The sequence below is a fragment of the Ammospiza nelsoni genome, chromosome 1 (assembly GCF_027579445.1).
Source record: "Ammospiza nelsoni isolate bAmmNel1 chromosome 1, bAmmNel1.pri, whole genome shotgun sequence".
NCBI classification, from domain to species: Eukaryota; Metazoa; Chordata; class Aves; order Passeriformes; family Passerellidae; genus Ammospiza; species Ammospiza nelsoni.
The window spans coordinates 43,540,495-43,556,868 of NC_080633.1; the positions used below are offsets into that span (position 1 = coordinate 43,540,495).

The 16,374-nt window shown below is 38.4% G+C and overlaps 1 protein-coding gene across 1 annotated transcript in view; it reads right to left on the minus strand.

Annotated features, from left to right (window-relative positions):
- The window catches only part of CAPN7 (calpain 7), a 34,279-nt gene extending 30,601 nt beyond the window's left edge, over window positions 1-3,678 (minus strand). Inside the window, exons 1-2 of the mRNA XM_059481858.1 lie at window positions 3,649-3,678; window positions 2,093-2,212 (exon numbers count right to left, since the gene is read on the minus strand). The gene's annotated coding sequence lies outside the window, so the exon portion shown is untranslated. The remainder of the gene's footprint in view (window positions 1-2,092; window positions 2,213-3,648) is intronic.
- Between the last annotated feature and the right edge of the window lie 12,696 nt (window positions 3,679-16,374).

Sequence of the window (16,374 nt, forward strand, 5' to 3'; positions counted from 1 at the left end):
ATGCTCAAGAGGCTACATGGCAAGGGGTAATGGGAACAAGTTGCACTGGGAGAGATTTCATTTTGTGATAAGAAAGAAAATTTTTATAGAAGGCATTTGTTGGAACAGCCTCCCTGGGGACATTGCTGGAGGTTTCCAAGAGGGTATAGGCAGGGTGCTAGTCTCATCTATGCTCCCCTTCCCACAGAAGGCTGTACAAGGTTCCTTCTCACCTGGACAATTCCGTGATTCTACAAGCTTTTATTTCTGCCTGAAAATACGACTTATTGCAAGGCATTGTTTTCATGAGATATAAAAATACTCTCTGGCAAGTTATTCTGCAGCTCTCTTTCGTGTGTATCTTTTCAGCTTGTTTTCTGATTATAGATTTAGTTGGAGGTGCAGCTAAATGCAGGAGTACTAGGTACTGAAATACTTAAATCTGTTATTTTCCCTGTAATTTTCTTAAGTGCAGAGTTAAGTGTTCCCAATCCATCTTGTTCTCTTTATCCCTTTTGTGCTTTACTGACTGCATTTATATAAATACAGTAATGTTTAGTGCAAAAAGAAACTTTGTTCTTGTGATCTGCCAGGTACAGGGAAGTTCTTGTGTTCTTCATGGCTTTGCTTTTTGGTTGTGCTCCTTATAAAGTTACTTTTTTCTTTCAAAGTATATTTTACAGGTTTTGTCTGAGCACAGGAAAGATTCACATTACGCTAAAGGGTTTTGCCAAATAAAGCTCTATTTGTTCCATATTTCCCTAATGACACCATGAAAATGAAGAAGGAGTTTAAGTCAAGGTCTGCTTCAATTTGATGTTGAGACATAGTGGTGTAACTTGCATAGTCTAAATTAATTTGTGTATCATGTGTATCAATGTTTATCATTTTGCTTCAGGCTAAACCATTTCTGGATCAAATGCAACTCTGCAGTGCTCAGAGTGACATGCATGATGCAAAGGAGGCTGAACTGGGCAAAACAACAGATAATGCTGTTCCTTACTTAAATCTTCATGCCCAAACCACCTGTTCTGTAGCATAAGCTAGGACCTCTTCCAGGTAATCGGGATTCAAAAATGTCACTTGGAAGAATTATTTTTTTAACTATTTGATGGTCACTGTGATTGGCCCTTTTCACATAATAAATGGCTTGTGTGTTTTTGTTTCTTACTAATCCTGTCTCAAATTCTACAGAAGGCTTTTAAATGCACAGAAAGTACAGTAAGTTATGAAGGTGATGGCTGTAGCTAAGACTTCACACATATAAATTTTTTGCCTTTTGTATGTAGTGGTGTTTTACTTTTGGAGCCAGATATTAAAATTGGCCCGTTTTCTTTCTAGATGAGGAAGAATAATTTCTTTCAATTGATGTTGATACATCTTAGATATTTAAATTTTTGTATGGTTAACTCTTGCCTTCCAAGATACTGTGCAGAAAACCACTTCCACTAACTAAGATTGTTAAACCCCTTTTTCCACTGTCACAAATCCTAATTCCACATTCAGGTGCTCTTCTGCCTCAGTTTTTCTTCCCTTTGGTGATATTTGTTCTGAGTATCCCTTACTTCCCACCTTTTACTTGTCTTATGTGCCTTCCTTCCTAATCTCATCTAATGCTTGCTTTCTTTCCTTCCTGGCTGCCTTTTGCAGTCAATATTGTCTGGGAAGATCATAGATCTGTAGGTTACCCTAATATAATTCCATCCTGCCCATGGCTTTTGGCAGAGGCAGTATCAGATGAAGAAATTCAGGTCTCTGTTTCTGTGTCAGTTTTTCATTACTAACAAGACAGAATCAGTTCGTTCTCATTTGTTCTTCCTCTGAAGATACTTTCATCCCTGTTTTCCTTTTGTCTCACATAATGCTGTAATTTGCTGTCTCCCAACTCCTCTCCCTGCCTCCTGATTTTGATTCTTGCTTCTCTGCCTCTTCTCCTCATTTTTTCAAATATGTGTTGTAAGGATAGATGTTTGCATGATGATGATGCTTCTAACCTAAATTTTGCCTGTTGCCATACCTGTTTTCATTTGACTGCAGCCAAAGCTTTTTCATGCTTTATAAAGCTTTCAGTGCTTCCCCCACCCCTGGCACTGAAAACCCCAAAGATACAAACCTTGGATATGATCTGGTCTGTGAGTTCCTGCACAGTTACTTTCACTCTGTTGAGGCAATACAGAGTCAGAACAGGAGTTACTCTGCTGCTTTATTCCTCTGACTGGAATGCAGTTGGTGCCTGTTGGAAGAGTACAGGAACAAGATAAAGTCAAAGTAGTGTTTTGTCTCAGCTTCCCGTAGGCTGTGGGTTGAACTCACATTATTGCCTCCGATACTGCTTGCTGGGTTTATTTTCAATTAATTAGTCTAATTGTTGCTTTAGCACATTTTGATTTTGGCATTCAAAATATTTTGTGGGAATGTTTAAATTTGTTGTACAACATTCCATTAAAAAAATACAAACCAAAACCCAAAATAATAAATCAACTTCCATGCTGTTTCTCAGTGCATTTTCCTACCCTCTCTCCCCTTCTTATAAAAAATTATGATCCTGTCACTCACATCTTTTATTTTGTCCATAAATTTATGTTCTTTACTATATCTTCCTACCATTATATTTTTGTCACACATTTAATCTTTTTAATCTCACAATGTGTCCTTTGACATGGAGTGACTAGAATAGTGCGCAGTATTAGAGTTGTCTTATTCATTTTGTACCTTTTGCATTGTTTTCTTCTGTTTCCTAATGACTCCTAACACTCTGTTTGCACTTTTAACCACTGCTTAGCATTGACTCAAGTTCTGAGCACTCTCCAGAATGACTCAGCTTTTCTGAGAAAGGATTGATGGTTTAGCATCTGTCATTATGTACCTAATGTGGTGGTTTTTCCCCTGTGACTTACCAGCATTTAATTTCACAGGCTGTTCACTACATGCACAGGAGAGATCCTTGCACAACTTTCTCTAGCAGGCTTTCACAAACCAGACTATTTGTATCACTGGCTGTGGAAAATTGCCAGGCTTGCTGCAGAGAATTGTTGAGGCTGGTTGAGCCAGTGTGAGATGAGATATTTTTTCTTGCACCTGGATAGAGCAAGGCTTACCAACATAATGTGTGGGGTGAAGCAGAGGCCTCCTAGCCCAATGTTGTCTCAGTGAAGCACAGAAGAGCACGGACACCTCTGTGCAGGGATGTTGGCCCTGAGATGTGAATCCTGCTCACCCAGGTGTAACAGGCCTTGTTAGAAGTGTGTGTCTGGTCCTTTGAGGAGACAACAATGTGTGGTTTTAACATGCTGACAGAAGCAGACTACTGGGCAGAGATCAGACAGCCTTTGCTGCTGCTTTGACTTTTTTGGAGAGGAAGCAAGTGCTAAAGTGCTTCTGCCTTTCATTCATCTATAAGTCCTATAGCTCAGCTTGACCAAAGGTCAAAAAGCCCCTCCTCATCCTTCCTTTGCATGTGAAAAAATACACCCATCAATATGAAAATGATAAAGGGGCTGCCCCCCCACCTATGGCAGCAGCAACATTTGACCAATTATATTTGACTACAGTCCCACCCCCATTTACCCAAAAGTCTAACACTGACATTTGGAATCCTCCAGGGAGAGGATGAAAATTTGACCCCAGTTCACAGACAAGTGTTGTTATCATATTTCTAAAGTCCAATACCTTCTGGGCAGTTTTCTCACAGCACTGCTGTTCCTACTTCTTCATCAAGCCTCTCCCTGACTGGCCAGCCCACCCCCCCTTTTATCCTAGTTATCTTCATTAGCCACAGCTGCAGCCCAATTAAGGACATCCCATCTGCAGCCCATTTAGAACAACTAGGATTGGGGCAAGGCCACTTATACAATCCATACATTTTACTAGGACTCCTACTATAGATAAGTTGTTGGGCTTGCTCCTCTCTCCTCCCCAAAACTGGTAGGGGTTTTTTTTGTAAGATTTGTGATTCTGACTTGTGTCAGAGCATACTCTGGTGAAACCAAGCTAATTAGCAGTGAAGTTAAGCATAGTGAAAAGCTGAATTTGTTGCTTTAGCTTGAGTTGTTAATTTACCTTAATTAATCACCAGCTGGCCTTGATATATTTATCACAAATGCAATAAGTGCAATTATCAATGGCTGCTCCAAATCTTTATTTCTGTTGCTCCAATAAACTGCACCAGTCATGAATTTGTGATTTTCAAAGTTCTTATTGAACGTGACTGGACTTACAGGGCCAAACTGGTTGTAATTAGAAATTCAGCCTACCTGCACCCAGCACCTCTGATCTCTGAGGACTAGAGATGAAGGAGAAATGCAAGGAGGTTTATTTTCTCACAGATTGCGCCACTGGCTCTTCACCTTATTATTTCTTGCCATTTTTAGGTGACTTGTGAATTTTTGCAATAGGTGACCACCTTGTTCAGAAACAGAAGTTGGAAATGCTGTGTTCAGGTTCTACAGGGGCCTCCCCCTTCACCATTTGAAGAATCAACATCCTCTATATTTTACCAATGGTTACTTCTTCCTCTATTTGTTAAAGAAGAGCACTGTGTGGGAAGCTTTTAAGTGCCCCTGTATGGAGCTGTCATCCAGATTTCTTCTCTCTTTTGAGTGACATCCTTTCCCAAGTGCCCTCCTCTCCTTTTACAAGTTGTTTTCCAAACATTCTACCTGAGATGCTGTTCATATTTTGACACTGTTGCTTAGCCAGGACAGTGTTCTCTCATTGTTTCCATTACTGTTTCATGTCTAGTCAGACTATAGGTACTCTCTTCCTTTTTTTAGTTCCAAGTACAGCAAAATTATAGTAGTTTTCACTACTTTAAAACAAATAAAACTAATCACTGTATTGGCCTCCTCCCACTTAATGTAATTTGTATTATTTTAGTCATTGAAGTATGTTGAATAATCTCTTTATCCTACATAAAAAGATTGTGGGTTTGTGTTTTGTAGTTTGATTCAATACATAATTTGTCAGGTTAATTTATTTTAGACATGTAATGGTTTATATTTTAAAGACTTGGGGAGATCTAGGACTTAGAGGAATGGAGAAAAGTGACAAGAAGCTAAGGATGGTAAAATAGCTCACTAAAGAATGGCAGCTGTTTGTTCAGAACATCTTTGAATATCAATACCTGTTTCATCAATAGCTTGTTGGATGTGTATACACAAGTGTTAAATGGATTCTGCAATAATTTAGGGAAACTTTGCCCACATTTTTCCGCTATGTAGGAGCAACTCTTTATATCTATATTTGTGGGCATTGTTTGCTTGGCTGTTCTGAGCAAGTCTGTTTATATTCTCCAGTGCACAAAATGTTTTCTTAAACAGACTAACTGATCTTGGCTTATTTTTGTGCAAAGTACCACAAATTTATTGTTACATAGGCTATCTAAGTATTCTATTTTAGGGACTGAACCCCCTACCTATTGATTATATTAAAATCTTTTGGTACAAAATTAAATTTTCCTTAATTGAAGGCTTCTGAATATGAACCCAGACCCCTGATTGCTGCAGATGGTACTTTTATGAAAATAAGATGCCAGGAAAAGCATAGGTGAAAATAAAGTCTTTAAGATTGTATATGATATTTTAATTTTTAATATGCTAGAAATCCCTTCTATTCACAGGGCTTTGGATTTATGAAACTATTTGAATAAAGGAATCAATTATATTATACCACTAGGTGTCCATCTACGATTAGATTGAAGCTAGAATTTTTTGTATGGTTAAAGGAACAGGAATTTTAAAAATACATTCTTAGTTTGACTCTGATTTACCTATGAATGTGGTTAAAGTTGCTTGAGTTAATTTTGGTTTTGAAGTTTTCTTGACTCCCTCACAGAGAATTAGATTTGGTTTTTATAGTCAAACATCCAGTATTCAGACTGGTCAAAAATATTGGTCCCCCAAACACTAGAGAAATAAAAGTATGAAATACAAAATTATTTTACTAAAGATTCTGTAGATTTTTTTCAGTAAGTAACACAGTTTCAGCAGAGATAATTGCAGTGCTCCAAAATTTATTTGTTAGTTTATTGCAAAAACGAATACAACTTTCTAAAAGCAAAATGTTCCTCCTTACACTTTTAAAACACTGGTTCTCAGCTCTCTGGGCTGTAATTTGTGGCATCTGTTTCAAAACAGTCATGGTGACAGGGACTGTGATCCTTATTATGAAAGAGGGAAGAAAAGAGAGAAATATATCTTGATAATAATATATCAAAATATTTAACATAGCCCTTGTTAATTTTCTCAATTTCAAGGACAGAAAAGTTATAAAATAGATGCTCAAATGGTTCTGTCATCCATTGAAAAACATTTCTGTAAAGAAAGCCTTATTCTTTATAGGATATCAAATTTTTACCAGAAGCAACTCCTAAAGGGTTAGTATTGGCTGATATTTTATTTCCTTTTTGAAGAAAAATTAAAATTCAGACTCCATGCATTGTGCAAGGTGGGCCTTTTTTAAAGGTTCCTTTGGTGCTATTTATTTTCTCATTTCCTACGAAGGCATTTTAATTAGCATGAATAATGTTATTTGCAAGAAACTTGAATTTAATCAAGGAAGTCCTTTACTGAAACAGCTTGTAATACTGTCAAATTTGTGCTCCCAGGTAATTAAAAATTTAAAACCCTAGACACATTCCTCTTCGTGATGGGTTGGCATCAGCTGGCAGCCAAGCTCTCACACTTTACCTCCACAACAGGACAGGGCTGGGGGAGGAACAGAGAAAACAGATGAACAGGAGTGAGAAAACTCATGAGTCAAGATAAAGACAAGGAAATCATTCACCCCTTACTGTTGACAAAACAGACTCCAGCTGGGGATTAAATTAATTCATTGCCTATTAACATAAGCATTTAGTTAATGATTTGGGCATTGGGAAACAAAGATAACAAACATTTAAACACTTTGTGAAAACACTTTTCCTCCCCCTACTCTGGGCTTAACTTCACTGCAGACACCTCCCCTCCCCTCTTGTTACTGGTGCAAGTTACATGTAGTATTTTAAGAGAGGGTGATGTATGATGGAGGAGTTAGAGGTCAGTGTGTAAGTTTGTCTTTGTTCCTCCTTGTTTCTCTATTCTTCTCCTGTGTTTACTTGTGTGCTTTGCTCAGGTGTGAGTTCTCTACTGACTCGTCCCTTTGGGGTTGTCCCTCCTCCAGCCTGGAGTGGCTCTTTTCTGTTTCAGCCTTCAATGGGGATCAGTTTTGACAAGCTTTGGTGCATGTCCCTGCACTTGATGGCATGTGGCCTCCCTTTTGATGGCTTTGGGGAAGATTTTCTTCCTTTTTTTTTTTTTCAGTATCCATGCTGTGTCCCGCATATCTTACCCTCCAAGCTGTGTCCTCCTCCTTAATTTTTTCCCCTGCTTTTGCATCATCTGTGAGGTTAGTTTTGGCCTCTTTCGGTCCTTTGCACTGCACCTGATGTAATCCCGGTCCATTTTCTTGTAGTGTTTAAATTTCCCAATTTTCTTTTTTTTTCCTGCAATTGCATTTCCTTTGATGGTATTTCAATTCCAGACTGTTTGTAAATCCTTCTTTTCTGTTTCAGCCTTGAACGGGGATCAATTTTGGCAAGCTTTGGTGCGTGTCTGTGCTCTTGATGGCATGCTGTGTCTTTTCATAGCTTTGATATTAGTGAATATATATATAATTTTTATTTTTAAAGTATCCATGCCATGTGTCTGCTATCTTCCTCTCCAAGCTGTGTCTTCCTCTCTGATTTTTTCCCCTGCTTTTGCAACATCTGTGAGATTCGTTCTGGCCTGGTTTGGTCCTTTGCACAGCTGCTCAGTTCCTCAGAGACCATTTTTTGAAGGCACTAAATCTCCCGATTTTCTGGGGGTTTTTGGGTGTTTTGAAATTGCATTTCATTTGATCCTATCTCCTTGTAAGAGTGTTTGTAAGCCTTTCTTTTCTGTTTTGCAAGATACCATTTCCCTTCCCCAAAGGAAATTTCATTTCCTTTGGGGAAGGGAAACAAAATCTTGTGATTTCAATGGGGATCAATTTGGGCAAGCTTTGGTGCATGTCCCTGCACTTGATGGTATGCCATGCTTTTTCATGGCTTTCCCTTCACCGAAGATTCTTTTTTTTTTTTTCTTTTTAAATATCCATGCCGTGTCCCTCATATCTTCCCCTCCAAGTTGTCTTCCTCCTTGATTTTTTCCCCTGCTTTTGCAACATCTGTGAGGTTAGTTTTGGTCTCTTTTGGTCCTTTGCACTGCACCTCATTTCCTCAGAAACCATTTTTTGAAGGCACTTAATCTCCTGATTTTCTGGGGTTTTTTGGGTTTTTTCAATTGCATTTCATTTGATCCTATCTCCATTCCAGCTTGTTTCTAAGCCTTTCTTTTCTGTTTCACAAGATTCTGTTTTCATTTCCTTGGGGGAAGGGAAACCAAATCTTGCAATTTCAATGGGTATCTCTTGGGCAAGCTTTGGTGCATGTCCATGCACTTGATGGCCTGCCATGACCTTGTTGCTCACCTTACACTGGTACTCTCACTGTTAGATTTTTCTGCCCTTTTAAAAAATATTTTTGGAGAGGTGTAACAAACTTTGTCTGTCTCGCCTTCATTGTGCTGTGGGTCCATTGCTGGTTCAGCTGTTTTTGACACGAGCAGCCCCATACCTCTTTTCACTGAGACCACTCCTGCAAGCCCCCCACCACTACTAGAACCCAGTTCTTTATAGCCCAGTGTATTCATAAAGAGATGAGCTTGAGGAGAAAGAAGAGATTATTACAAATAAAGATTTTATGACATAATAAAGAGATTATTACAAATATTCCTCCTCAAATTTTTTAACAGGCAACTTAGTAAAACTGAGGCAGTCAGTTGGACTGGGTTAGTTACTGCTTGATATTACATATGTAAGGCGCAACTGAAAATCTGTTGGAAGGGTTTTTTTTATTGAGGATACATGGATTTCAAGTTCCCTTTCTAGGGTTACCCTCTTCTTTTTGCAGAGGGTGTACCCTGGGCTAAGCTAAATCCACAGCTGCAGAAGGAAACAATCCCTACTGCCTCAGCTCGTAATTGCTGAATCTGGCTGGGAAGACCCTTGTTGAAGATCCTTGTTGCTGATCAAGGAGACATAGGTCAGAAACCACAGATGGCTCCTGTGGGTTGTCCTTCATGTACAGTTTGTATGTTCCTGTGGCTGCTGCTCTCATGAAGGTTTGGGTTAAGAGTGTTGTCTTCTCCTGTTGGAACCAGGTTCATGTAAGAGCATATTTTTTGCCATTTTATGAGCAAAATTAAATTTCTGAACTTGATGCGTATCAGCTGTGCTGTGCCAAGTACTGTGTGAAAGCAACACTAAATAGTGAGATCAGTGAGAAGGTAAAACTGCTTTGTGCATATTGTCTTTTAGAGGATAATGTACATGGGGCAACTGTTCATTGACTTTGTACTTGACCTTCCCTAACAGTAATTTTGCTTGTGTATCATTCCCTTGTTTGAGACTTTCTCAAGTGTCTTTCAGGTGCATGATTGGTCTCTCTTGACTACAATCTTCACACCCCCACCCACCCCCCCAAATCTCACATTGTACTCGGGTTCTGATTGCACTCTCTGATTTGTTAGCAAGTTTAACAGTTCTCTCTGATTTGTTAGCAAGTTTAACAGTTCTAATAAATATAGATATATCAAAGTGGGTTAAATTTCAACTTTCATCCTAGTATGGAAATGCCCAACAATGGTGAAAGTTTGAAGAACATTCACATCCATTGGACTTGATTAACAAGGTCAGCTCAGTGGACTGTGGGAGGCTGATTATTTGGGCAAATTCTTGGGATCATAGTAATGGTTTCTGTGGCTTTTAAGTAAGATGGTTTGATACAGGACTGGGTAGTTTATCCTCCTGCCAATACTGCTAATGAAGTTGGTCTGTAAAAGTTCTATTATTTTGCTTGATGTGCTTACTCTAATTAAAAACTGAAATTTTGCTTTAATTAAAGTAATGCTTCTTCATTAAAGTACGTTCTTGCAGAATTTCATCAAATAAGCATATTCTTTATAACTGTCTTCCAGGTGAGAAAGATACTGGATGCTTGAAGAACCTTTTCCTCATGAATGAACTTCATTACTGTACTAATGACATCTGACTGAATTTTGGAGATAGCTTTGTGGTAAAAACATTTTCATGTCCTTAATCTATATAATCTAGGTGAAAAGAACAAATGTGTATGAAGGAATGGGGAAATGTACATGAAGGAATGAGGAAAAACGGCTCAGAATAATTGTGATGGGAGGATGGAGTAAAATTGCTCCGAGACAGTTTTGACCCATCTTGGTAATTGTCACTTTTCTGAGAAAATTTTTCCTCATAAATTGATGCAGAGAACAAATTTGATAACATTTGGAGTAGATACCAAGTGTACATATTCAGCTTTCTCCAGTTATTATTCCCTGTGTGCATAAATACACTTGTGCTCAGTCAAGCCGGTTTTTACTACAGTTTTTTTCCATTTTTAAGTCAAATGACATGATTTCATCAATCATCAAATTACATTTTTTGTTTGAGTTTGCATTTTTAAAGGAGGCCAGAAACATTGTTCTAAGCAGTTATTAGGCAGGCAGCAGGCAGATTCCATGATGAGTGCTAAGATAATGCCATTTATATTGCATAGGAATGCAGCAGAAAAAAATAATGACATAGAAGTCCTGAGGAGACCAATGTGTATGTAATGGTGGGCCTCACTCAGTTATTGCAAATCCTAAACTTTTACTTTACCCTCGAAAATTTCACTAGGATTAAGTTCCTCATGGAGATAAGTGTTTGTACAGCTGGAATAAGAGAAAAGTGTAGGTACACTGCATGTGAATCTTTTAACATAACCATAATTCTCCAGATATTAATAAAAAAATAGCATGCCAAAAAATCTAGTCCATTTTTCAAATGCAAACCTACTTATTGTTTTTTTTTTCCTTCTGCACAGAGTCTCCCTTTAGTCCTGTAGGACCATTGTACAGGATTTAACTGTGTGATAAAACAATATTGAATAAAGTCTAGGATGTAGTGGGTTTTATAATCTGCATTGCTGCAGCATGTCTGCTCTGAGCTACCAAAATAAAATGGCTGAGTACAATCAGAAGGAACTAAGGACAGAAAACCATGACCTGGAAATGTCACTTCCGATCTGGCTGCCATATCCTATAACCTTTCCACGCAGTAGTGGCTTTGCATGTGATGGTCTCATTTTTATTATGTTTTACTTATACATTGAATTTTTCCAGGTTAAAAGGCAATAAGGTACTTGGTTTTTAACTAAATTGTGTCTGCCTCAGACAAATGAATAGCATAATGATATGAAAGTGTCCCTCAGAACTAAGACAATTCCTGTGCTTTATTTATTTTTAAAGTACTGCAGGCAAGGAAGTTGGCAGCGAGCACTGTCTGGAAAACAGAACTAGACCTCCAACAGTATTGGTAGGTGAACATTTCTTTGACTGTTTTGCTGCCTAGAAACAAAGAAGCAGCTTAGAATTGGAACTGGAGCAGCCTGGAAGTTATAACATTTTTGGGCAAAAAATCCCCAGTGTGTCTTGCAGGAAATTGTCTTTTTGCTGTGTTTTACAAGTCGTGTGTGTACACTTTTTTTAAAGTGGATCCTGTTGTTAGAGCTTAACTTCAGGCTCTCTGCAATGATCTTTAACTTGAGTCCGAAGAGGAATCCTTGTGTTCTGTATGAAGATAAAATTTTCATCAAAAAATTGTGCCAATCCTTGGTTCATAAATTTTTTTTTAGAATAATTTTTCCACTATCCCTGAAAGTCTGTGTGAGAGAAGAGTAAAAGAACCCAGCAGAAATGTAGTAATGATCTAGGATCAGAGATTTCTAGAGATAAAAGGTGGGTTTTCAATGCCTTCTGATTAATTTACTTTCAATTCATTGGCTCTTTGTGCATATCTGATGTTTTAGCAATCCCAGCACCCTGCTGCAAAGCATTGCACAACTTAAGCACCCAGTACTTGAGTCTCCATTCTGCTTGCTGTGAATCTGCCAGCATCTAGCTTCAGTTGATATCCTGTCCTTTTGCTGAAGAGCCACTGTCTCCAAGTTGCTCATGGCTTTATAAACACCCATCATAGCTGCACTCACTTGTCTATTTTTTTCCAGTAGTCTGCATAGTCACTTTATGTTTGGATGTCTTTCCATACCTTTCATTTATCCTTTTTATCCTGCTTTGTGCCTGGATGAATCTGCAAAGTTATTGCTGATCTCTGAAAACACTGTTATTTTACTTCAATGGAGACATGAGTACTTGATCATATGAGAGAAAAAAGCAGGAAAATAAATACATGGGCTTGAAGGGTCTGTGTTGTCCAGTCAAATGCAAACATTGCTGCTTCTTTCTGTGTCTCATATGATCCCTGCAATGAAGTTAGGCTCTTCAATAGATCAAAATCTTCAAACAGTATGTCACAAGAACAGAATTAAAACCCAAACAAAACAAATGTTTAGTGGACAATGATATGTGTTATGAAGTAATAAAAGGAAATCAAGAGAAGTAGTAAAGTGCAACTGTGCATATTTTATTAACCTGATCTCATCTCATCTTTATGTACCAGCCAAGTGGGAAGTATTCCAGTTAAACAGATCTCAATGAACTCTCCATTCTTAGGAACATAGCAGAGTTCACTTTGCCAGATGTTCTAATTTCCTTTCTTTTGTAGGAAAACTGATGTTTGCCAGAGGAGGAAAACATATTTCCATGGAAGCTGGGGGTGTCTTTGAGGATTTTCTTCATGTGTCCCCTGGTTGAAATCCAAGTAATTTTCACTCAATACCAAAACTGCCACAGCGAGGATTGAGTTCAGTAATGACCTGTGTCAAAAGCCAGGAGTGCAGAGATCATGCAGAATCTATAGCCTTAAAGTTTATATTATTTCCTTTGGGTGTTAAAACTCTAGAGGTTTTACTATTTTTGCATTGCCTGTTTTTAAATACTCAGAATTTTCAATATCTGTAGTAGGTCACAAAACTAATGAAACAGAAATATAGCCTATTTAAAGCTCACTGTATGTTCTTCTAGACAGTGCACACATACTCAGATCAAGACCCTGAAGACATGATGAAGATTTAAGCCACTGAAATAAGGAATGAATGATGCATGGGTGGCATGCTGGGACAGCAGAGTTTTCACCATAAGCCTGAGTCTGATCCCTTTAAAAATAATTACACAAAAACTGTATTGTGCTCAAAAGCTACCCTCAGCTACAATGAGGTAAGCCTGTCTATTTCTTTCCCTCTACCTCTCCAGTTTATTTCCATTTATGAAGTACCTTAATGTTCCCAGCACCGGAAAAAAAACCCCAAAACAGGTTCCCAAGAGACCTAGTTAAAAGCTCTGCTATTCATCATGACAGAATAAATTATACAGTGGTTTCTTTTGACCTGGAAAATGATATTGTGCTTTGAGTTTATTAAGGAATAAAGACTGATCTTGCATTAAATTTTGAAAAGGTATACAGATGCAGTGATTGATTAGACTGGAATGCATTTATTCCTCAGTTTTGACTGAGCATTTTATTAGTTTTTCTTTGTAAGAAAATGTCAACTTTATTAATACATGGAATTGATTAACCTCTTGCTGGCTTCTGCAATGAAAGTATGAAGCTCCCTGTAATGATATTCATGTGATGGCTCCAGGCTTCTTAAACTAAGAGACTGTCTTTTATTTTTTTTCCCTTGAAACAGGTGGCTACCTAAGGCAGTGACCTCTTGGCATGGTAGCTTGTCTGTGTTAGGAAGGGTAGGAATCAATTTTTCCAGCAGCTACTGCTGCTCCTCTGACCCTGCTCCTTAACTTCACTAATCCCTGCCTAGTTTCTTGTAATTTTATTTTCCACATCCATTCCATCCTTTTATTTAAAACTGGCATCCTTGACATGGATGCAAGCCTGTAGACAAACAGATGTAAGTATCCTGTAACAGGCAGTATTTTGTATTAGGTTCATTTGGGAGGATAAATGAGTCTGGTGTTACCAGCTAATGGGGTTAGATCATCCCACAGCAATGCCAGCTACCCAGTTTGCTACATGTAGATATTTGTGTTCCTCAGTTCTGCCAGTGTTCTCTGCCAGCATGTGTTCACTGCTGGAACTATTATGGAGCCATGAGATGTCACTGCAGGGTTGTAAGCTAAGCCCAAGATATTTGTAAGAAGTTTTGAAAGTCAGGCTTTTAAAATTTGTTTTTATGAAGAATTTCTGCCTTCCTAGGAAATGAGGATTTTTTTTATCTGTACAGAATTAAGTATACTACCTGTCTACTGTCATCATGTGAATGTGCTACAGGATCAGGATGATCCAGAAACTTTTCCAGATATTCTACAAGTAGGTGTAGTTTGAATGATGGATCAGGCAAACATTCAGCAGTGTCTGTCTCATTTTCTGACCATTGGGCTCTCTACCCCAAAATGTAGGAGACACTAGCAAAACATTACAGTATTTGATGCTGGAAATCAGTTTTTCAGTAAAAGGTTAAAAAGAAATAGAATTAAAGCCACTAAATCCCTAAACCATCCCAAATGGTGCAATTGCCCCATTAGTTGGTGTGATGTAGTCCATACAGTATAGAGCTCCTTGTGATTGAGCAGGGGTAGATCCACACGAATCATTACTCACGTGATCTCTGTTCCAGTTTAGCCTTGCATACCATGGCATTATTAGCTCATCCTACTTTAGCTTTTGCATCTTTTCCAGTTACTGTGTTCAGAAGGGATGGACTTTCCTACTAAATCTATCTTTCACTGGAAATAAAGCAAAAAATCTCTCTTGTATCTTGAAGCAGTGTGACCTGTAGAGTCACTCTAACAATAGCTGGTCATTGCCTGTCCTGGGCAGTCCAAGTGCATTAGCTTTTCCTTTTCCTTCTAAGGAAAGACATTACTGGAGAGGCTATAGGAATAAAAGCCCCATCTGTACACCAGATCCTTATCTACTGTAAACTGTGCTAATGAAGTCTGTGGTTCTTTGTTGATTTGTATCCCAAGGGATATGTAGAATAGGAAATAAATTGGGGGAAAAAAAGCAAGGTTGCTGCCTGTCTTTCCTGAGACACCTGATTTCTATAAAACAGAACAAAAATTTTATGGGTTTTGAGACTCTATGATACTTAGATGATGTTTCCTAGGGAAATAACAACAATAACAAAAAAACTGATGGCACAGCTGAAGGTTAAAGCAAATTGAAAATAAAATGAAATACTGAAGAGAAAAAGTCAGGGTGCATGGAAGGAATCAGACAAGTCAGGGCACATCTGGAACTGAACCTGGCTAGGGAAATTAAAAATAACAAACAGTTTTTCTTCAGGTACTTAGGACAAAAAAGGAAGAGAAAGAGACTGCACCCTGCCTGATCAGTAGAAACGGGACCTGTCTGTGACTGATAGGTACAAAACTGAGATACTTGACAACATTTTTTCCTTCAGTCCTCTCTAGCAAGTGCTCCAGTCATGTCACCCAATTCTAGAGTCTAAAGGTAGGGGGGATGGGAATGGGATGGGAAAATGCCCCCTTAAATGCCCCTTAAGAGAAGATCAGGTTTAAGACCAGCTAAGGAACATGAATGTGCACAAATCTCATCTTTTCCAGGTGTTCTTGCCTTCTGTCCCTCCCTTTCCAGATGCCCCTGCACAATAGGTGTGAGGCTCTGCAAATGGAAATGAACAATTACAAAGATAATGATTCATCTTACCTGGGGGTGCCCCTGAGGTTAAGTTGCTCTACTCCCTGCATCAAAACTGCTTCCATAAAGAAAAAAAGATGGATGAGACTCCCTCCTGAAGGGAACAGAAAACCCAATGTCTCAGATGTGGGCAATTGAGCTTTCAGTGTGTTTGTTTTTGTTTTTTCCCATTTAAGTTTGAGACATCTCAAACATTTCTGTAACATGAAGAAGCATTTTTCTTGCCTACAACCACTCCAGATGAATTTGGTGACATAGTGATTGCTGTCTCCCTCTCATTGAAGAGAACTTTACTGTCTGTTGAGGCCAATGTCTCTGGGTGGTATTTTGACCCACTTGTCAATTTTCAGAGGATCCCAGGAGGTCTGGTTGTAGTGCTTGGAAGTAATTATCATGTTTTAAAAATGAGACCAAACTGCAGCTAAATTATCTGTATGTTGTGCAGGACAGTGTGCAAGATTCCACTTATTTTTAGTTTTTCTGATGCCAGACAAAGTAAAAGCATTTGTTTAGAAGCCCTTTTACATCTGAACTGAACCTACAACCTTCCAAAGCAAAATTAGAATGTAGAAGCATAATGGCTCATGCAAGAATTCTAATCAGTAAATAATTAGAGGCATATGGTAGTCTTGAACTGAAACATTGTCCGGGAAATGTTAGTAGTGCTCAGGGAAAAAAACATTGATGCTATACTTGTTT